The following is a 21,961-nucleotide window of genomic DNA, read 5'->3' as shown; positions in this document are numbered from 1 at the left end:
CTCAAATTGACCTAGAACTCCCAGTGTTCTGTCTACTGCCTCCCATGCTCTTGTAGCAGGTTTACTCTACATTGACACAATTATAGAATATGTGTAAATCTTCAGATTAGGAAGTTTGATTACATAATGCAATATTCTGTCATTTGTTTTTCATTTAATAATAAATCTTGAATACATGTACATGGGCAATTTCTTCATGGAACACCATGCATTTAGCAAATGGTAGTATAATTGTTTGTTTAAATAATAATCTAATTCAGATTATTTTCATTTTCATTAACTAAACTTCGCTACAGAAAATCAGCATGGACACTGACTCAGGCACTGTATTCAGTGGTAATTATTTACATTATATTTTTTATGAATTACAAAACACGTTGTTGGAATGTTGTCAAGGCTGTTAAGTAATGTAATACTTGTATAAATACTGTCAAATATCCATCTCAGAAGACTATAATAAGTACATATTGCCATCATTTTTATATGAAAGGACCGATTGTATACCATTCAAAATTAAATGATACATATATTTTAAAACGGCATCAGTCTCTGACTTCTGTCAGTTGTTGAATTAGGGGAAGGATTGATGAAGTTGAAGCAGAGGGCAACCTCTGTAGGAAGACCAGTTCTCTAAACTAATCCCAACCACTGAGATCTCCCAAACACTGAGCCACCAACCAGGCAGCATACACAAGCTGGTGTGATGCCCTAACACATATAGAGTACAGGACTGCCTGATCTGGCCCAATCCTTGAGAGAATTGAGGCCACAGGGATTATGGTGCCTGGCAGGATCTGGGGAACATCTTCTTGGAGTCAGGGAAAGAAGGGGTGGAATGGGATGAGGAACGGTGGGAGGGGACCAGGAGAGTGTACAATGGAAGGAATATATATATATATATATATATATATATATATATATATATATATATATATATATATATATATATATATATATAAATAGTTTCACTCATAAATTCAAATGCTAGATTCTTTTAACATCTACATTGCATTTCAATCGTGATGTTTAGTGTTTTTGCTTACTGAACTGTGTTAGCATTAATGGTAAATTTACTCTTCATCCTATTTGCGAATTTTCTCCTTTCTTATTACATTGCAACAATTGTGTTTGCATATGTAGGAGGCTTACTATTGTGCAGAAAATACATATGTGAATCTTTTTATTTTAGTAGAATGTTATGTGTGAATGTCTATGTATAGATTTGTGCACATGAACACAGGCACCTGGTGAGACCAGAAGATGTCAGATCCCCTGGAGCTGCTTTCACAGCAGGTTGGAAGTGGCTTGATCGATGTTGGAAACTGAACGTGTTTGCGCTTAAGAGCAGTAAGTGCTCTTAAACACTAAGCAAATACTACATTACTTATTCCATAGTAAAATCTAATTATTTATAATTGTGTGATGTATTTCAGGGTATCTATGAATTTGAGACATCTTGCCACATTTTAATTTATATGAATACATTCAGGAATTATTTTTGCAGCTTTCTTTTCTTTATCATCGTAAGATGTGTTCGATTAAATATGTTATTATTATGCACTAAATCCTTCAAATGTTTACTTACAGAACGTTGGGTTAGTGTCTGTTTCTTTCCTCTGGAATGACTATATTAATTTTACAGTTTGCAGTTCTCTCTTTCTTTACACAATCCATCTGCTGTGTTTTTGCTTTCATATAGAATGAAGTAAAAGCCTTTTAGTTTTTCTTTGAGTAGTTAATGTACTAAGAAAATGTGTTGAATTTTCTATTTTAAGGTCAATACATTATTTCTTTAAAATGTTCCTAGAGTTTTGTTTTTTTCTTTTTCCTATTATAATTGTTCTCATTAGTCTCATTATTAATGTTCTGTGTAAGCATTTATGTGTTCTGGTCATGCAGTAAATATAGGAGTCTTCCAAACATTTACGTGTAGGTATCAAATTAAGTCCTTGCTTCTTTATTGCATGAAATTTTATCTGCTAAACCACCTCACGGGAACACAATATAACAGTTTAAGGTGACATATAGCTCCAGGCTGCTTTTATATACACAATGTTTTCATCATTTGGCTTTTAATAAATATATTTCATTATTCTAATATATTTTATTTTCCATGTCCATTTGGTAACTCTAGTATTCTTATTTTAATATTTAATTAATAATTTACTCATAATTATTATGCACTTGATACCTAGGTAATATGAAATTATCTTAGATATAATTTATACATGCAATTAGTTACCTGAAGCATGAAGTTTGGTACATAACTTTGTTCATTATTACTATGCATTTGCATAAAACAGAGAATATTTCATCATCACAATCCTGATGCCAATTTTATGTAGTATGACAGCTAATAACTATCTGTGACATTTAATGACTTAAAAGGATTTAGGATTATATTTTTAAATGATATTTCCCCAACATCAACTAAATAGATTTTGTTTTGCTTCAATTAATTAAACGTGCTATAGCAGGAAAATTTTAATTTCCTTTTTTTAGTTAAGACTAAATTTAACTTTTACATCCTCCTGCCTATCAGAAAGTCAACATTCATATACAAGAAGATGTGCCAGGCACAGGTCAAATTTCTAGTATATCATGTAATTACAATCACCAGTCTTGTCATTTTCAAGTAATTGTTAATATCATGCCTGTAAAACAAAATGAACAACATGTCAGGATAACCATAAGGGCAGTGCAGTGGCACAAATAGCTTGATGATAGCCAACAGCTATCTAATTTTGCTTAAGTCCTGATCAATGAACATGGATGGTACTGGTAATTTACCCACATATATAAGGCTATTGAAGCTGTGGTTATGGGGGAGAATGTACAGCCCTTTACTTACTTAAGCCAGTATCATACCTAAAAACAATCAAAGCCATGTGTCCTTATATACAGAATTAATTACAGTCTCTGAAACAAAGATCACAGTAAAAATCTCAGCCATTCAAAATGCAGGATAGAAGTTTCAAGCCCAGTCTCAATGGCTCTATCTACAAAATGTCACTTGATTCAAGGTTGAGGAACATTACAGAAGAGGGGCAAGACGATTGTAAGAGACTAAAGTTTACTATGAGATGGTGTCTCAAAGTAACACCAGAAATTACACTTATAGCATCTCACTAACATGACTGCCTAAACAACAGCTGAGGAAGAGAGGGAATGGGGAAGAATGGAAGTTTAGTTTTCTTTCTGTTTCAATTCCTCCTCCTCCTCCTCTTCCTCCTCCCCCTCCTCCACCTCCTCCCTCCTCCTCCTTCTTCTTCCGCTTCCTTCTCTTCCTCCTCTTCTTCCTTTTCCTCTTCTTCCTCTTCCTCCTCTTCCTCCTCTTCTTCCTCCTCTTCTTCCTCCTCTTCCTCCTCTTCTTCCTCCTCTTCCTCCTCCTCCTCCTCCACCTCTCTCTCTCTCTCTCTCTCTCTCTCTCTCTCTCTGTCTCTTTGTTGGATATTTCCTGTTTACATTTCGAATGTTATTCCCTTTTCCAGGTTTCCAGTCCATAAGCCCCTTAACCTTTCCCCCTCCCCTTCTATAAGGGAGTACACACCTCCACCCACGGCCTCCCCACACCTCCCCACTTTCCCCTACACTAGTATTCCAACCTTGTCAGAAAAAAGTGTTTCTCATTCAATTGTTTCTCAGCAAGACCATCCTTTGCTACATGCAGTTGGAACCATTGGACAGTCCATGTATAGTCTTTCTGTTGTGGTTTGGTCCCTGGAAGCTCAGGTTAGTTAGCATTGTCATTATTATGGGGTTGCAAATCCCTTCAGGACTTTCAATCCTTTCTCTAATTCCTACAACTGGGGTCTGATTCTTGGTTCAGTGGTTTGGTGATGCATTGCCTCTGTATTTGACATATTCTGGCTGTGTCTCTCAGGAGGGATCAATATCCAGTCATTGTCAGCCTGCACTTCTTAGCTTCATCCATCTTATCTACATTTGGAGCTCTATATGTATGGGCTATATATGGGCCAGGCACTGAATGGCAGTTCCTTCAGTTTCTGTTATAAACTTTCCCTCCTTATCCCCTCCCATGGGAATTTTGGTTCCCCTTTTAAAGAAGGAGTGAAGCATCTGCATTTTACTCATCCTTCTTGAGTTTCATGTGGTCTGCGTATTACATGATGGGTAATTCAAGGTTTTTGGATAATATCTACTAATCAATGAAAGCATCCAAGTGTGTTTTTCGTGATTGAAGAATCTCACTCAGGATGATATTTTCTAGTTCATTCAATTTGCCTATGAATTTCATGAAGTCATTGTTTTGATAGCTGAGTAATATTCTGTAGTGTAGATGCACCACATTTCTGTATCCATTCCTCTGTTGAAGGGCATCTGGGTTCTTTCCAGATTCTGGCTATTTTAAATAAGACTGCTATGAACATAGTTGAATATATTTCTCTGTTGTACGTTGGACCATCTTTTGGGTATATGCCCAAGAGAGGTATAGCTGGGTCCTAAGTTCATGGAATGTCAAATATTCTGAGGAACCTTCAGACTGATTTACCAAAGGGTTGTACCAGTCTGCAATTCCACCAACAATGGAGGAGTCTTACTCTTCCTCCATATCCTTGCCAGCATCTGCTGTAACCTGAGATTTATATGTTAGCCATTCTGACTCGTGTAAGGTGGATTCTCAGATTTCTTTTGATTTGAATTTCCCTGAAGACTAAGTATGTTGAATATTTATTTAGTTGTTTCTTCGATAACCATTTGATAACATTCAGCTGAGAATGTTTTCTAACTCACTGTACCCCATTTTTAATAGGATATTTTTGCTTTCTAGTGTCTAACTTCTGAAGTTCATTTTATATTTTGGATATTAACACTCTCAGATATAGGATTGGTAAAAATTTTTTCCCAATATTTTGGTTACAGTTTTGTCCTAATCACAGTGTCTTTTGGCTTACAGAAATTTTGCTGGTTTATGAGGTCCTATTTGTCAATTCTTGATCTTAGAGCATAAGTTAATGTTAATTTTTCAGCAAATTGTCTCCAGTGGCAATGTGTTCAAGACTCTTCCCCACCTTTTCTTCTGTTAGTTTGAGTGTATCTGGTTTGATGTGTAGGTCCTCGATTCACTTGTACTTAAGCTTTGTACATGGTCATAAAATGGGATAATTTGCATTTTCCTACATGATGACTTCTAGTTGAACCAGCACTATTTTTGGAAAATGCTATGTTTTTCCTTTGGATGGTTTTATCTCCTTTGTCAAATATCAAATGATAGGTGTGTGGGTTCATTTCTGGGTCTTCAATTCTATTACACTGGTCTATCCATCTGACTCTGTACCAATACCATGTAGTTTTTACCACTATTGCTCTGTAATACTGCTTGGGTCCAGGGGTGATGATTCCCCCAGGAGTTCTTTTATTGTTGAGGATAGTTTTAGCTATCCTGGCTTTTTCTTATTCTGAATGAATTTGCAAATTGCTCTTTCTATCTCTATTAAAGAAGTGAGTAGGAATTTTGATGGAGATTGCATTGAATGTGTTCATTGCATTTGGCAAAATGGTCTTCTTTACTATATTAATCCTGTCAATCCATGAGCATGGAAGCTCTATCTATCTTCTGAGATCTTCCTCAGTTTCTTTCTTCAGACATTTGAACTTCTTGTCATACAGATCATTTACTTGCTTGGTTAAACTTACACCAAGACATTTTATATTATTTGAAATTTTTGTGGAGCATGTGATTTCATTATTTTCTTTCTCAGCCTGTTTATCCATTGAGGAGAGTAAGGCTCCTGGTATGTTTGAGTTAATTTTATATCCTGACACTTTGCTGAAGTTATTTATCAGGTTAAGAAGTTCTCTGGTGGAACTTTTGGGGTTACTTAAGTATATACTATCCTATCATCTGCAAATAGTAATATTTTCATATCTTCCCTTCCAATTTGTATCCGTCTGACTCCTTTTTGTTGTCTGGTTTCTCTGACTATGACATGGAGTCCAGTATTGAATAAGTAGGAAGAGAGTTGGGCAGGCTTGTCTAGTCCCTGATTTTAGTGGGATTGGTTTATGTTTCTTTCCATTTAGTTTGATGTTAGCTACAGGTTTGCTGTATATTTTTTACAGTATGTTTTAAATGAGCCTTCAATTCGTGATTTTTCCAGAACTTTTATCCACAAGGGTTGTTGAATTTTTTTCAAATGCTTTCTCACCATCTAATGAAATGATCATGTGCTCCTTATCTTTGAGTATGTTTACATGATGGATTACATTTATGAATTTTCCTATATTAAACCATCCCTCCATCCCTGGGTTCAAGTCTACTTGATCCTGTTGGATGATTTTTTTTATGTGTTCTTAGATTTGGTTTGCAAGAATTTTATTGAGTATTATTTCTTCAATATTCATAAAGGAAATTGGTCAGAAGTCCTCTTTCTGTGATGATTTTTTGTGGGGTTTTGGTATAAGAGTAATTGAGGATTCATATAAGGAATGTGATAGTGCTCAGTCTCTCCAATTTTGTGGAATAATTTGGACAATATTAGTATGAGATCTTCTAAGAAGGTCTGATAGAATTCTGGACTAAACCCATCTTGATCTGGGCTTTGTTTGGTTGGGAGATTTTAATATCTGCTTCTATTTCTTCAGGAGTTATGGAGTTAAATAGATAGTTTATTTCTTCCTGATTTAACTTTGTTACCTGGTATCTGTCTACAAAATTGTCCATTTCCTCTATATTTTACACTTTTGTTGAATATAGGCTTTTATAGTAGAATCTGATTTTTTATAGTAGAATCTGATTTTTCTATATTTCTTCACATTCTGTTATGTCTCCCTTTTCATTTCTAATTTTTTTTTATTTGGATACATTCTCTTTGAACTCTGATAAGTTTGGCTAAGTGTTTATCTATCTTATTGTTTTTCTCAAAGAAACAGCTCCTGGTTTTGTTGATTCTTTGTATCGTCCTTTCATTTCTACTTCCTTGATTTCAGATCTGAGTTTGATAATTTCCTGATTTCTACCCGTCTTGGCTTTAATTAGTTCTTTTTTTTCTAGAGCTTTTACATGTGCTATCAAGCTCCTGACATATGCTCTCTCCAGTTTCTTTTCACTAGCACTTAGGTCTATAAGTTTTCCTCTTAGCTCTGCTTTCATTATGTCACATATGTTTGGGAATGTTGTATCTTCATTTTCATTAATTTCTAAGAAATCTTTAATTCTTTCTTTATTTCTTCCTTGACCAAGTTGTCATGGAGTAAAGCATTTTTAAACTTCAATGTATATGTGAGCTTTCTGTTATTATCGTTATTGTTGAAGACCAGTCTTTCTGTGTGGTGATCTGATAGAATGCATGGGATTATTTCTATCTTCCTGAATCTGTTAAGGTTTGTTGAGGGGCCGATTATGTGTATAATTTTAAAGAAGGTTCCCTGAGGTTATGAAAAGAATGTATATCCTTATATTTTAGGATGGAATGTTCTTTAAATATCTGTTAAATCCATTTGGTTCATAACTTCTATTACTTCCTCTACATCTCTGCTTAATTTCTGTTTCCAAGATCTCTCCAAAAACGAGGGTGGGTTGTTGAAATCTCCTACTATTATCATGTCAGGTACAATGTGTGCTTTTAGCTTTAGTAAGGTTTTTTTTGTGAAACCTCAGGATTTCTCATGAATCATTTTTATTGCACAAATTCAAATGTAAATATAGCATTCTGTTTCTTGAGTTGATATTCTGGAAATTTAACTAGAAGAGGCAAGGCCTCACTCTCTAAAGAGAGAGCTACCTATACAAATACTGAACGTACTAATGAAAAGAAGTTGCTTTAGAAATATTTCAAATTGAAAAAGTAGTCATTATTCTGTGCTGACTGTGGTAAGGTTGTTTATTTGTTTTTGTTTGTTTGTTTGTTTGTTTTAATTTAACGAGGAGAAATATTTATAGTACACCAAAAAAGTGTGAAATGCATCACAATAGAATCCTATGCATTCCAGCATTTTTTCTACAAAGCAGAGTCCACTGAATGATCAAGTATGTACAATAGCACTCATCCTTCATATTTGTCAGAGCTTTAAGTCTATCCTATGTTCTCTACAGTTACATTTTTATAACTTTTGTTTGAATGGGTCTGATCTAATATAATATATGTAATAAGCTATTATACCTGACTATATCCCTTGCCCCCATGAGAAAACCACGTATTGTTTTTCTTTTTTTGTTGTTCTTGTTTTTTTGGGAGCTGTGTTTTTCATTATCAGAAAGAGAAAATTAATCTAGTGATCAATTAGCAAATAGAAAAGAAAATTATGTATTATGGTGAGAAATTCCCCCAAAATAGAGTGTACAGAAAGATAAATCTAAAGTGTTTGTGGGTAGACATGCACAAATGCTCATGACCCATGTAGTTGACAAGCATTCCGCACCCGATCAACTTAAGTGATTTGGGAAATTAACTTATTCACACAGAAGAAAAATTAAGAGGAATACATTTTTTCTTAGCCATGTTTATAAGTAACCTAATGGTGAAACACATGACCTGTGGCAACATGAAAGCATAGAAGTGATTCGTTTGATCTGTTTTTCTGCAAAACATTGAAAACAACATAATGATAAGAATGGGTAAAAAATTGAAATACAGTCAGGGTTTTCTTGTACTTAATTTGAATGATTGCTTATACAGCATGTGAAACTGAACTCAGACCCATGATAAACCTTCTGCCTGAGCTTCATTAGTGCCAGGACTACAAGTTTGCACCAGCTTTGTAAATATTTGGACACTTGGCTCCATGCTTGGCACACTTTGGAAAGTATTAGATATGAAAATATGTGAGAATAAATCACTTCTATGCTTTGATTTTTGTGATTACAGAGAAAGGCTTTGACTCTGATGTAACTGAGTGTCTACAAGTGTTAAAAAATCAATATCTCTCATCTGCAAGAATCCTTCTAATGGCTTACTGCTCTGTCTTCCAGATGAGTGTCAATTGTGTCAACTGCTCTTTGTGGCAGGAAAAGGGCTTGTCTGTAAAATGTTTTGCAATTGCCAATAACTTTTAGGTTCCTGGAGAATGCTTCCTCCTGTTTTACCTCATTCTGCTTTCATAGCCTTTGCTATCTATACTACTCCATCTCTACACACCCCCATGTACTTCTTTTGGCGTACTTATGTAACCTGGAAATTGATTACACTGGCTCTGTCATACCCAAGATATGGAGAGCCGTGTAAGTGAGATCTGAGGAATCTCTCAGGAGGGATGTGCCACACAGAAGTTGTTCTTCACACTTTTTGGTATAACTGAGTGCTGCCTATTGGCAACCATGACCTTTGGCCACTGTATGGCCGTGCTTCACTATGCAACCCAAATGTGTCATGAGTATGTGCCCCTTTGGCAATTGTTTCATGGGGAATAGGTTGCCTTGCAGGGTTGGGAAAAAACTAATTGAGACCCTAATCTAACCACCCACAAGGAGTTGATAAATTCTTGGTCATCTTCCATACCACAGTGGTATCGATGCTGAACTCTATCATTTATAGCTTAATGAACCAAGAGGTCAAGGCACCACTGAGAAGAACTCTGGGTCTGAAGAAAGTTCTGATAATAAATAGGTAATTAAGGATCCCAAAGTGCTCTTTCCAAAAGGGGCAACATCTGTGAAAGAAAGAAAACAAAACCACTGTGCTCTTTCTTGATGTCTTGAAACAAACTTCAAGAAACATAACATTGTTTTAGAGTGTTGTCTTTATTCACCATCATGCTTAATTTCAAACAATTGTAAAGTATGCTTGCTATTAAATTACTTTAGTAGATTAGTCTATTACTTAAACATTTTCATCTGGGCCGTGTTTAAAACACATGCTGATGTCTCAGGGACCTTGAAATTTCTCTGTATCTATTTTTACCTACTTGGTAATCTTCCAGAAATTGTTTGTAAATGATGTCAGCTCGTTATGTTACAATTCCATATTCCTCAGTATATGTAAATTTATTGCATTGGACTGGAACTGCTGAGTAGTTTTCAGGACATTGAATTGTTAGACTCTGCTCTTTGTACCATTTGGTCAGTCCACACTTCAGCTCTGGGCACCCAGAGCCTACAATTTTGGAACAGGAGTAGTCTTTCCTCCACCTTTTGATTTCTATAGGGCGGTGGAAAAGAATTTCAGCCAGATGATTCTCAACATTATTTCAGGTAAACACACACACACACACACACACACACACACACACACACACACAAACACACACACACACACACACTTAAACAAGCAAGCATGCACACATTATACAGGAATTGAAGTGGGTTTACAAGTGACAGAATGCAAATATAAAAGTTAGCTAGTGTTAGATAATTAGATTCAGGTTGCTATTTAACAAGAAAATAAAATAATATAAAATTATAATATTGAGTCTTATGAATATAATTAAAGAAAAATAAAATTCCATTTAAGTGTGCTGAAAATATGGAAGTCTTAAAAAATAACCATGACACTAAAACTACAGTATTGTTTTAGGCATGAGTCACCCAAACAGAAAGACAATAATTATATTCTCCTCTGACTCATTGTTCTGAGTCTACTTACATGCAGTAAGTACAACTCAGGTCAAAATGTTGGTAAAAAAATGACGAGATGTTGAAAGCAATGCATAAAGTATTGAAGAGACACACAGTCTTTCCATAGGCATTAAGTAATTCTCTTTTAACTTCTATAACTTTAAAAGGAAATACAAAAGAAAAATATATTAAAATATTTTAACTATGAGAGGAAAATAATTTAAAATAATTTCATTGCTCAAAATTGGGTGTTGTTAAGATGACAGGCATCCTCCTAATGTTTAACTGCGTTAAGCAAAGCAAGAAACACTTTTTGGTATCTGTGTCAAGTACGTATAATCTCAACCTAAAAGAGAAAAACCACTAGGCAAATCCAAATTTAGAGATATTCTAGCAAAGTTATTATTTATCTTCAAAGGTGTGGCCACAGAAGATAAAAAAAAAGTAATGAATTATCACAGAATAGAATGACATAAGATATGTAATAACTAAATGTCAACTGGATTTCTGGATTGGATAATTTCATAGAAAGTGTACAGTTCTAGAAACATTATTGCTATGATTTGGTAAACCTACAAAGTTACTTTTAACATTTTTTTTCAATTTTCTAATTCTTTGAGAATTAGTCATTAGATTGATTAAAGTATATAAAATTTAGTAATTAGGTTTCGATGTAAAACCACACTGTTTCCTGTCAATTAAATCCGATTTTCCTGTATAGTTTGAATTCTGCTTTATTTTTGTATTTATTTATTTATTTAATTTATTTATGTCTCAAATTCTGTCCTCCTTCCTGTTTTCCCCCACAGAGTACCTTACCCAAAACACCATGCCTTTCTGATTTCTTCTTTCAAAAAGTCAAAAAACAGTAGTTATAAGGCATGTTCAGTCCCCGAATACCTGTTCATGTGGCCATCCATTTGAAAATCTACAACAGTGATAATGCAGATATCAGGAAAAAGCATCATAAATGATATTCAAAAATTAAATATTCCCAAGTTATCAGCTATCGGCTTGACAAAACTGGAAGAATCCAAGAACAAAAATATCCTTGTAATGTACATAGAGAAAATTGATCAGACAAAAAGGAAAACAGATAGCAACCTTCCTGGATTCAACACAAGAGGGCATAAGTTCCTGTAGTATATTCTGTATGAGTTTATAGAGTTTATGTGCTAACACCTGGAAATGAAATCCTACGAAAACCAACAACAAACTAACTAGAAGCTGCAATATTTATAAAGGCCAAACAAATATGTGGAAGTATTATTTTCAGCTCTATATGAGAATATTAATGTTTATTAATTTGTATATTAACAAAATATTAATTTAATGACTGCAAATTTTTATTGCAAATTTTTAAATAGATTTTAGGCTACTCATGTGATCATTAACTTTAGTGACTTTTAATGCATTACTGATCAATAAAGTGTTTTTTTGACTGTGATTATCACTATGAATATTCAACAAAATCAAATTATGTGAACCAGGAACTGCTCTTCTGTTTTCTATTTTTTGTTGTACAAATGTAAGAGGTTTACCTGCTTTTTCCCGTGTGCAACACATCCATGCCTAATGTCCAGGAGGTTGAAGAGGTTGTGAGATTCTGTGATGCAGAAATTACAGCCACTTGTGAACTGTCACTCGGGAGCTAGGGTTCGGTCCTGGGTTCTCTGGAAGAACAGATAGTGCTATTAATCACCGAATCGTTTCTTAATTTTCAGCAAACACCATTTCTTTGTAAATATAGTGCCTAAGGTGTCCTGTCTTCTGCATAGACAACTGTTTTCTCAAATGTGATAATTTAATATTAAACACACATCCACTTGCTTCTTACCTTCATATATATATATATATATATATATATATATATATATATACACACAAACACACATACACACAGAATCACACACACAGTTACACACAGAGACACATGCACAACTGCTCTTACCATCAAGTTTACTTACACACTTACTTACTTTCTTACACACACACACACACAAACACACACACACACCTGCTTCTAATCTTCAAGTAGATTTAGTTATTTTCACATTAATTTGTTTATTTATTCACTTTACATGTTGCACACTGCCCCCCCCCAATTCACCCCTCTCACAATTCTTTCCCCAGCACTTTCTCCTCTGAGCAGGAGGGGAACCCTCGGGTATCTCCTCACCTTGCATATCTAGTCTCTGTAATCACATCATCTGACTCTGAGGCCAGACACAGCAACCTAGATGGATAGGGGTGGGGAGGTAGAGGTCATATCCAGAAAGAGGCAGAGAGCTGGGGTAAGAGATGCCCATGAATCAATGGGTGTTTCCTTAGCTGAGACTCAACGCCTCACTGATATGGACCTGAAGCAGTCATCTCCTGTAGCCAGAGAGCAAACAAAATGGAGTGATAGAGACACCAACTTTTGACCCAAAATTTATTCTGACCACAAGAAATGAAAGGGCCGTGCATAGAGCACAGAGTGAGGAATGATCATCCAATGGTTAGTGCAGATTAAGGCCCACCCCATGGATGAGCACCAATTCGTGACACTATTAAAGACACTCTGTTATGCTTGGAGAAAGGAGTCTATCATGGCTTCCCTCTGAGAGACTCCACTAAGCTGCTGACTCAGACAGAAGCAGACATCCACTAGCAAAACCACAGGTGGAGCTCGGGGACTCTGATGGAAGAAGAGAATGAAAAGGATTATGGACTCTAAGGGCATGGCACTCCATAGGCTTTGTCTTCATGTGGGTACCAAACAACTAGAATTGGGCTTTCCCAAAACATGTTGTCTGTAAAATGGGATATATGTGCCTTTAAAATTCATTTATTTATTTACTCACTTTACATCCCAATATCGGTGCTCCATCTTCCAGGTACGCCAACACCCATTGTCGGGAAAACCCGTGAAAAGACAAAGCTACACATTTCCTACCTATGTCCTGGGGGCTCAATGTCAGTCCATGTTCACTCTCTGGTTGGTGGTTCAGTCTTTGGCAATCCCCAAGAGTCCCGGTGAGTTGACTCTAATGGTCTTTCTGCTGAGTCGCTCATATCAACTGGGCATCAATTCTTCACCTGTTTTTTATTTTTTTTAAAGACTCCCCAAGCTCCAGCAAATGTTTGGTGGTGAATCTTTACACTTCTTTCTCTCAGCTGTTGGGTGGAGTCACTCAGAGGACAGTTATGCTAGGAATCTGTCTGTAAGCATGATAGAGTATCTTTAATGTGTCAGGGATCAGTGCTTGCCCACGGGGTAGGTCTCAATCTGTGCTAATCATTGGTTGAATGTTCCTTCCATGTCTGCTGTATCTATCTTTGTCTCTGAAGATGTTGTAGGCTGTGTTCATGTTGGATTGAAGGTTCTGTGGGTGTTTTTTTTTTCCTTGTCACACCACTGGGAGTCATGCCTGTCTATAGAAGTGGCATATTAAGGATCTGTATCCCCAGTGCTAGAGTCACATCAATAGACTCCCTGGGGATTTGCCTTTCCCAGGTCTCTGGCACTTCCTAGAGATGCCCACCCAACACTTGTGTTTTCCATTCCCTTTTCCATGGATTCACTATACCTAATTCCTCCAAACCCACTATACCTAATTCCTGCAAAACCACTATACCTATTTCCTCCTACCCATTACTTTCTCTACTTCCCGTCCCATTCAGTTTCCTTCCTCCCTGCATCCACCACAATATCTATTCTGCTAAATGCATTTTAACACAATATTTAGGAAAAAACACTGAGTAAGTATAGAAAGTATCCCATAAGAATTTGCGGTGGATGTTTAGGCAAGTTATGCACATATTAAATTTTATAGAGGTCAAAATTACTACATATATTGTTAGAAGAGACATTGTCTTCATTACATTTACCATGAAGGAAAAGCATTTATATATTCTATTAAGTTATACAAGGGAAACTGTTAAAAGAGTTATACACATCACACAACTTTATTACTTTTAATGTTCTCTTTATTGAAAATATTTACACAATGAAAAGTACAAAGGCTTAAACTCATGGGAGTGTACTTTGTTTCAAAGTTAAATTTTATATATACAGGTTGATGACAACAGTCATACTCAGAGGCGATAAATACATCAGGGAGATCTCTATTACTTTACCTGTCTTCTTTCCTTTATTCCTGATGAAGAGTCATCTCATTTGCAGCCCCTATTGTGAGAGATGGATCATAAAATGCCTGAGAGTCTACAACCCAGAATCCATCTATAGGAAAGAAAAAAAGACAACATCTCCAAATGGTACATGCAATCAAAACTTTCTTGTAGATCTTAATACTTGAAACAAAATGCAAAGAGAAAACCCATTTCCTAGGATATTACAATATACAGGAAATGATAGCTGTAGGAAGCATTCTCAGGGGATTTTAAACATTTGTACCTAAGAATGAAACTGCCTCCATGAAGTTGAAGATTTATTTCTTTGGGAAGAAAGTCAGTTTGCCTCTTAAAAGTTGTGCCATCTGTCCATCACTAGAGCAATGGCCATCTTTATGAATGTGAACAAATAAACACATACCAGTTTTCACTTCTTCAAACAATTTCAAGAAGAACCTGAGAGAGAATGTATAATGCTTTAGAGATACAATACAGGAATTTAAATTAGCCAGCAAAAATATGTTGTTAAAATTTTCTGCCTTCTATTAATAATTTTGACTATTCTTGCTTTGAATAAAAGGATGGCTATGTAACGTCTACCAATCCCCAAAGCCTGAAACATTGTGAAAACTGTCTTACTCCTCCATAATTTGGTGTCACTCTCATGTAGAGGACCAAGGAACTTTCTGTACTTTAATATATTTGATCCTGGGAGCATGCAAATAAATCTTTCAGTTCCAAGAACAAAGACATGGCCATCCAATGTGACCCATTTGAAAAAAAATCTTTCTTCCTAACGTCAATGAACTTTAGCACACTGGTAACAATGCAGAGAGCAATATGATGGAATAATCCTGTAATAATAATAATAATAATAATAATAATAATAATAATAATAATAATGGAATAATCCCCTCAAGGGATCACGGAATAAGGATAGTAAATGTTGAGATGTGTTTTTCAAGTGATATTGTATCCAAGAAAGCAAGTTTCAATAGGACAGACTCCTCACACATGAAAATTACTCAACCTGTCATGGCTTCACAGAGAGAGTTGAGAACCAGAGTGGTCTTTTAGGACAAGAGAAACATTCGCCAACCTCCTTAATATAAAAGCAATCCAGACAGTCTGTGTGAGGATGGTTAGCTTATGCATGACAGACACACACACACACACACACACACACACACACAAACAAACACACACACACATGTAACGCACACAGATACACAGAGAAACACAGTAAAAGACATAGACAGACAAACTGACATACACACAGACACAGACAGACACAGACAAACACACAGACACAGACACACACACACATACACAAACACACAGACACATACTCATATACACACATAGAGAGACACAAAAACACATACAGACACACACAGAGACACACACACATACACACACATATACACAAATACAGACACACAGACGATAACCAATATACAGATACACACACACACACACAAACACACATACAAACAAACACACACACAGACATACACTCATCTCTTGTCTCCTTCCTAGAGTGTCCAGGTGCACAACAGGTGTGAAAGGATGGAGTGGACCGAGGAAACATTCAGCCAGCAGAAGATTGGTCTGCGTGAAAGTGAATTATGGTTTCTTCCAATGATTTCAGTGTCACAGCTCTGTTAGAAGGTATTCAGGGACACACTATCATTGTGTGTATAATTTATCAGGGTGAACAACGGCTAACCAAACCTTAGAGTGCAGCAAGGGTTTTCCTGTGCATTTACATCAGTTGCAGGTTTAAGGTACCAGGAAGCCCTCATTTGCTATATCTTTATAATCTCTTTCCCAGCATCAGTCTGTTGTTCAGGGATCTCCATTTTACCTCCTCAGAAATTGACTCCACTGAATGTGCCCCATCCCCGACCCTGAAGTCCTACTTGCTGGATTTCAAAGGATTGCAGGTTCGTACTCTGCATTCTCTGTCAGATTAAATCCTCAGGAACGTGGCCCTCTAGACACCATGAATTAACCAGTGTTTTCATCGAGTTTCCACATTAACTCGTATGTTCTCTATTTCTGGCTGTTTCTCTCTGCACCGCGCTTTCCCTCCATCTTCCCCGCTGACCCTCCCCTTCTGTCCTCAGTCGCCCTCACTCACTCACATAATCTGTTCCAGTTTTCCTTTCAGATGGGTCTATGCTTTTCCCCTCACGGGCCTTCTCCTTTCCTTTGTTCTCTCTGCATTTGTGGATTGTAGATATAATATGATTAATCGCACAGCTGATACTATGCATAGGTAAAGGCCTTCCATGTTAGTGTCTCTAGGTCTCAGTTCCCTCTTGGGCTGATTTTTTTTTCTAGTTTCATCTATTTTCTCTTAAGCTTCATGATATCATGCCTCGACCACTATGATGTCATTCACCCACCCCTATGATATCATGCCCCAAACCTATGATGTCATGCCCCACCCCCATGATGCCATGCCCCGTCCCCATGATGTCATGCCTTTGCCCCTTGCTAAAGTGTTTGTACATATTCACCAGGTAACATTCTTAATGCTGCCCTGTCAACCACACTCCTCCAGGCACCCACCATTTATAGTACCTCCTCCTATCCTCTCCCATTCTACACTGAATGAGCAGAGGACCACTCTGGGTACATCCCCTCCTCGGGCACATCAAGTCTGTGCAAGACTAGATTCATTGTCTCCCAGCAGGTCCTGAAAACGCAGCCCGGGTAGGAGAACAGGATCCACAGACAGGCAACGGGTTTAGTGAACCCACGTGGTGACCATTGTGCTTCTCTACCTCTCTCAGTCCTTCCTTCAGTTCTTCAGTGAGACTCACTGAGCTCCATCTGATATTTGACCGTGCGCGTCTGCTTCAGTGTCAGTCGTCCCTTGGTGGAGCCTCGCAGAGGACAATAAACATAAAATGCAAACATAAGAAAGGACCATTAATAATGTCAGTGTTTGTCGTTTGCTCATAGGATAAGTCTCACATCCGGCCACTTATCCTTTGGCCATTCCCTCATTTCCTCTTCCATCTCAGTCCCTGTGTTTCTTACACAGAGGGCAATTTCTGGGTCAAAATTTTGGGGGTGGGTTTGGGTCCTTATCCTTCCACCTTGGGTCCTCTGTGGCTACAGAAAGTGACCATTTCAGTATCTGTATCCCCACTGTTACAAGTCTCAGCTAAAGTCACCCTCATGGACACCAGTGTAGCCTCACCCATCCCAGATTGCTGGTAAATCAGAGATAGCGCCCACCCTGGACAGTCACTGATTTCTCTTTATTCTCTTGGCCCTCTGTCCCTCTTGCTCGTCTCTCCCAAGAAATGATTCTCAAACCACATTTCCCTTCCCATCCCCTTAGGCACCCAATCCTTTCCTTCCATCTGCCTCCTCTAATTTGTTTATTCCTCCTTCTGAGTGAAATTCAAGCATTTTTCTTTGCCCTTTCTCCTTGTTTATCCTCGTTGGTTCCGTAAATCTTAGTGTCGGAGGAAGAATGAAGAGGATGAAGAGATTCAAAATGGGGAGGAAGCTGGCCTTCTATCTTGGTATAAAAAACAGGGAAGAAATACATGGTCCTTTGGAAAGCTCAGTTAGTCCTTGGTAAGGGTTGAGTGGTATCGCTGAAGAGAGAGCCTTGATCTGAGCATTCTACATAAGGGACTAAGGAACTGTGAGGCTCTCAGAAGCAAATGATCTTCCCTGTTCTTATGGTTCCTGGAAATTAAAGAGTTTATATCCTTCATTCCTTTATTCCAAACCCAAGTGTTGTGAAGGGCACGGTTGTTTTCCTGAGAGGTCATGACCTTTACTCTTCTTTTCTTTTTTTTTTCTTTTCTTTTTTCTTTTTTCTTTCTTTTTTTTTAACTTGACTATTTCTTATATACATTTCGATTGTTATTCCCTTTTCCGGTTTCTGGCAAACATCCCCCTAACCCCTCCCCCTCCCCTTCTTTATGGGTGTTCCCCTCCCCATCTTTCCTCCATTGCAGCCCACCCCCCAACAATCTAGTTCACTGGGGGATCAATATAAGCAGGACCCGGGGCTTCCTCTCTTTTTTTCATGAAGAAAAGGTCCTAAGGAAGAAGGGAAAAACAAGTATTGTGTCCCTAACCCACGGTAAACTCCTCCATGCTTTGGATACCTATAGTGAAGTTTGGGTCTGACACTGATATTTGAGAGAGAGAAGTGATTCTAGTGGAGACTTCAATAACTCAGTCGTTCCACTACTATTACTCTGACTACCACTTCAGATTTCCGAGATGTTTCTATATATACATTTTGAATATTATTTCCCTTCCCAGTTTCCTGCACATAAGATTGCTAACTTTTCCATTTCCTTCTACTCTAACCAACCTTTCTGCCTCATGATATTGCCTTTAACTGGGAGACAAACTAAGAATGACAAGAGCTTCTCTTTCCAATGTTGCCGAAAAAAGCCATCCTCTGCAACATATGCATTTGTATCCATAAGTCAGTCCATGTACTTTCTATGTACATTGGTCTAGTATTAAAAAGATCTGGTTCACTGGCATCGTTGTTCTTATGGGGTTGAAAGCACCTTCAGCTCTTCTAATCCTTTTTCAAAATTTACCAACAAGAGGTCCGTTTTCAGATCACTGGTTTGCTACTAGCATTCACTTCTGTATTTGACATGCTGTATCTGTGTCTCTCAGTAAATATCTGTACCCAGTTCCTTGCAGAATGTATTTCCTACCTTCATCAATCTTATCTAGGTTTTTTGTCTGATGTATACATATGTACTTTGGTGCCTCTTAAACCTATGAAGTTAATTGGAAAGTTAACATGGATTCTGGACAACTATGTCAAAAATATAGAATTCAAAAATGACAATTTCAAAGAGACTCCCCCTGTTTTTATGAACCTACTGAAGTAAACTTTATTTTTTCTCCTTTTTTCGGAGCTGGGGACTGAACCCAGGGCCTTGTATTGCTAGGCAAGTGCTCTACCACTGAGCTAAATCCCCAACCCTGAAGTAGACGTATAACTGGTCCTCAAGCCATCCTTTTCCCTGCACATCACATGGTATCTTACGTTTGGCCTGAAGAAAGAATCATGTAAATCATCCTAAACCCTCATGTCTGGCCATGGGAACATTGGAAGCTAGATAGGGTAGTACAGATATCAAATGGGACAAGAAACAGAATTCAATAGTCCATGTTGTCCTTTGCTTTCCTGATGTCTGGTAATTTTTCGATAAAATAAGAATTTGGGAGATTAGCATTTAAGGTAAGTACACAGAATGTACACTATTATAGTTACTCTATAGCTGGGCCCCATTTGTGACCATATCATTGCAGAAAATGGTATTGGAAACAGAATTTTTGTGTGTATTGAGAAATATTTACAAAGTCCCCTAACAAGGAATTTACAATAAGAAATTGAAATACAGGATATTTAAGTTCTTTTTTTTCCAGAGCTGGTAAGAGCACCAGTGGAAGGGGAAGCCCTGGGTCCTGCTAAGATTGAACCCCCAGTGAACTAGATAGTTGGGGGGATGGTGGCAATGGGGTGAGGATGGGAAGGGGAGCACCCATTAAGAAGGGTAGGGGGGAGGGGGATGTTACCCGGAAACTGGGAAAGGGACTAACACTGGAAATGTATACAAGAAATACTCAAGTTAATAAAAAAAAAGAAATTGAAATACAATATTCATTCAATTTTACGTCTGTAGGGAAAATACTGGTCATTGGGAAACAGAGAAAACCTAGAAAATTCAACTGTATATCACAAGAATGAACCTAGGAATAAAAATATTATCTAGGAGAATCTCCTACTCTCCATGTTCCTAAATCTTTTTCAACCATGTCAAGCGCCACAGCATGTAACCATTAGTGAATCAGCGAGAACCACTAGTGAATTAGAGAGAAGGAATATATAATGGTTTCCACTGTGTCACAGGAGACATACCTTTAAAGTGCAAACTTGAATCTTGTCAATGTAAGGAAAGTTGTTCATCAGGTAGTCCATGAGAGTTTTCAGTGACATCATCATTAGGCATCATGACCTTCACTCTTTTTGTCAAGTATAAAAGGTCCTAAGGAAGAAGTGAAAAAGAAGTATCTAGCTCGGAGTAAACTCCTCCACGCTTTGGATACCTATAATGCAGTTTGTGTCTGACACTGATATCTGGGAAAGGGAAGTACTTGTAGTTGAGACTTCATCATCTCAGTCTTTCCACTTGTATTATTCTGAATAACACTTCAGATTTCTGCATGAATATGTCTTACTTGTAACTCTCTTTCTTTTATATCATTCTTTTTTTATTTTTTACCAAAATTTGATTTTTTAACTGAATGTTTCTATACTTACTTTTAAAATATTATTTCTTTTCCCAGTTTCCTGCCCATAAGGTTACTACGCATTCCATTTCCTTCTTTCAAATCAGCCTTTCTGCCGCAATGCATTCCTTTGAACTTGGAGACAAAGTAGGGAATACAAGGGCTTCTCTTTCCAATGTTGCCCAAAATGGCCATCTTCTGCCACATATGCATTTGAAGGCATAGGTTAGTCCATGTACTTTCTTTTTATATTGGTCTATTATGAGAAAGCGCTGGTTCACTGGCATTGTTGTTCTTCTAGTGTTGAAAGCACCTCAGCTCTTCGAATCCTTTTTCAAAATTTACCAACAAGAGGTCCGTTTTCAGATCACTGGTTTGTTCCCAGCATTCACTTCTGTATTTGACATGCTGTATCTGTGTCTCTCAGTAAATATTTATATCTGGCTCCTGGCAGAATGCACTTCTTACCTTCATCATTCCTATCTAGTTTGGTTGTCTGAAGAGTACAAATATAGATTTGGTGGGTCTTACACCTCTTTCGTCAAGTGGAATGTTTACATGGATTTTACCCAACTAAAAGAATGTATAATTAAAAAATGACAATGCAAATAGACTCCGTCCTGTTTTTATGAACCTATTGAAGTAGACGTATAACTGGTCCTCAAGTCATTCTTCTTAATGCCCATTATCTGGTATCTTATTTTTGGTTTTAAGAAAGAATCATGGTAAAACATCCTAAACCCTCAGGTCTGGCCATGGGAACACTGGAAGGTAGATAGTGTAGTACTGATATCAAATGGGACTAGATAACCGAATTCAATAGTCCATGTTGTCCTTTGCTTTCCTGATATCTGGTAATGTTTTGTTAAAATAAGGATTTGTGAGTGTATCATTTGAAGTAGGTATACAGTATTTACGCTGTTATACTCACTCTATTGCTGGGCCCCCTTTGTGAACAAAATCATTGCAGAAAATGGAATTGGAAACAGAATTATTGAGTACACATTGAGGATTATTTACAAAATCCCCTAT

The 21,961-nt window shown here is 37.1% G+C and overlaps 1 long non-coding RNA gene across 1 annotated transcript; it reads right to left on the bottom strand.

The window, feature by feature from the left end:
- Positions 1 to 14,495: 14,495 nt before the first annotated feature.
- LOC108353340 (uncharacterized) lies at positions 14,496 to 20,687 on the bottom strand. Its single transcript, XR_005498795.2, has 3 exons — positions 20,559 to 20,687; positions 17,422 to 17,523; positions 14,496 to 15,085 (listed from the first exon to the last, which is right to left on the bottom strand). It is a non-coding gene; the product is annotated as an uncharacterized LOC108353340 (long non-coding RNA).
- Positions 20,688 to 21,961: the final 1,274 nt, after the last annotated feature.

The sequence above is a fragment of the Rattus norvegicus genome (genome assembly GCF_036323735.1).
Source record: "Rattus norvegicus strain BN/NHsdMcwi chromosome Y unlocalized genomic scaffold, GRCr8 chrY_unlocalized_3, whole genome shotgun sequence".
Lineage (NCBI taxonomy): Eukaryota > Metazoa > Chordata > Mammalia > Rodentia > Muridae > Rattus > Rattus norvegicus.
The sequence above is the reverse complement of the archived record's forward strand: the minus strand, read 5'-3'. Positions and strand labels throughout refer to the sequence as shown.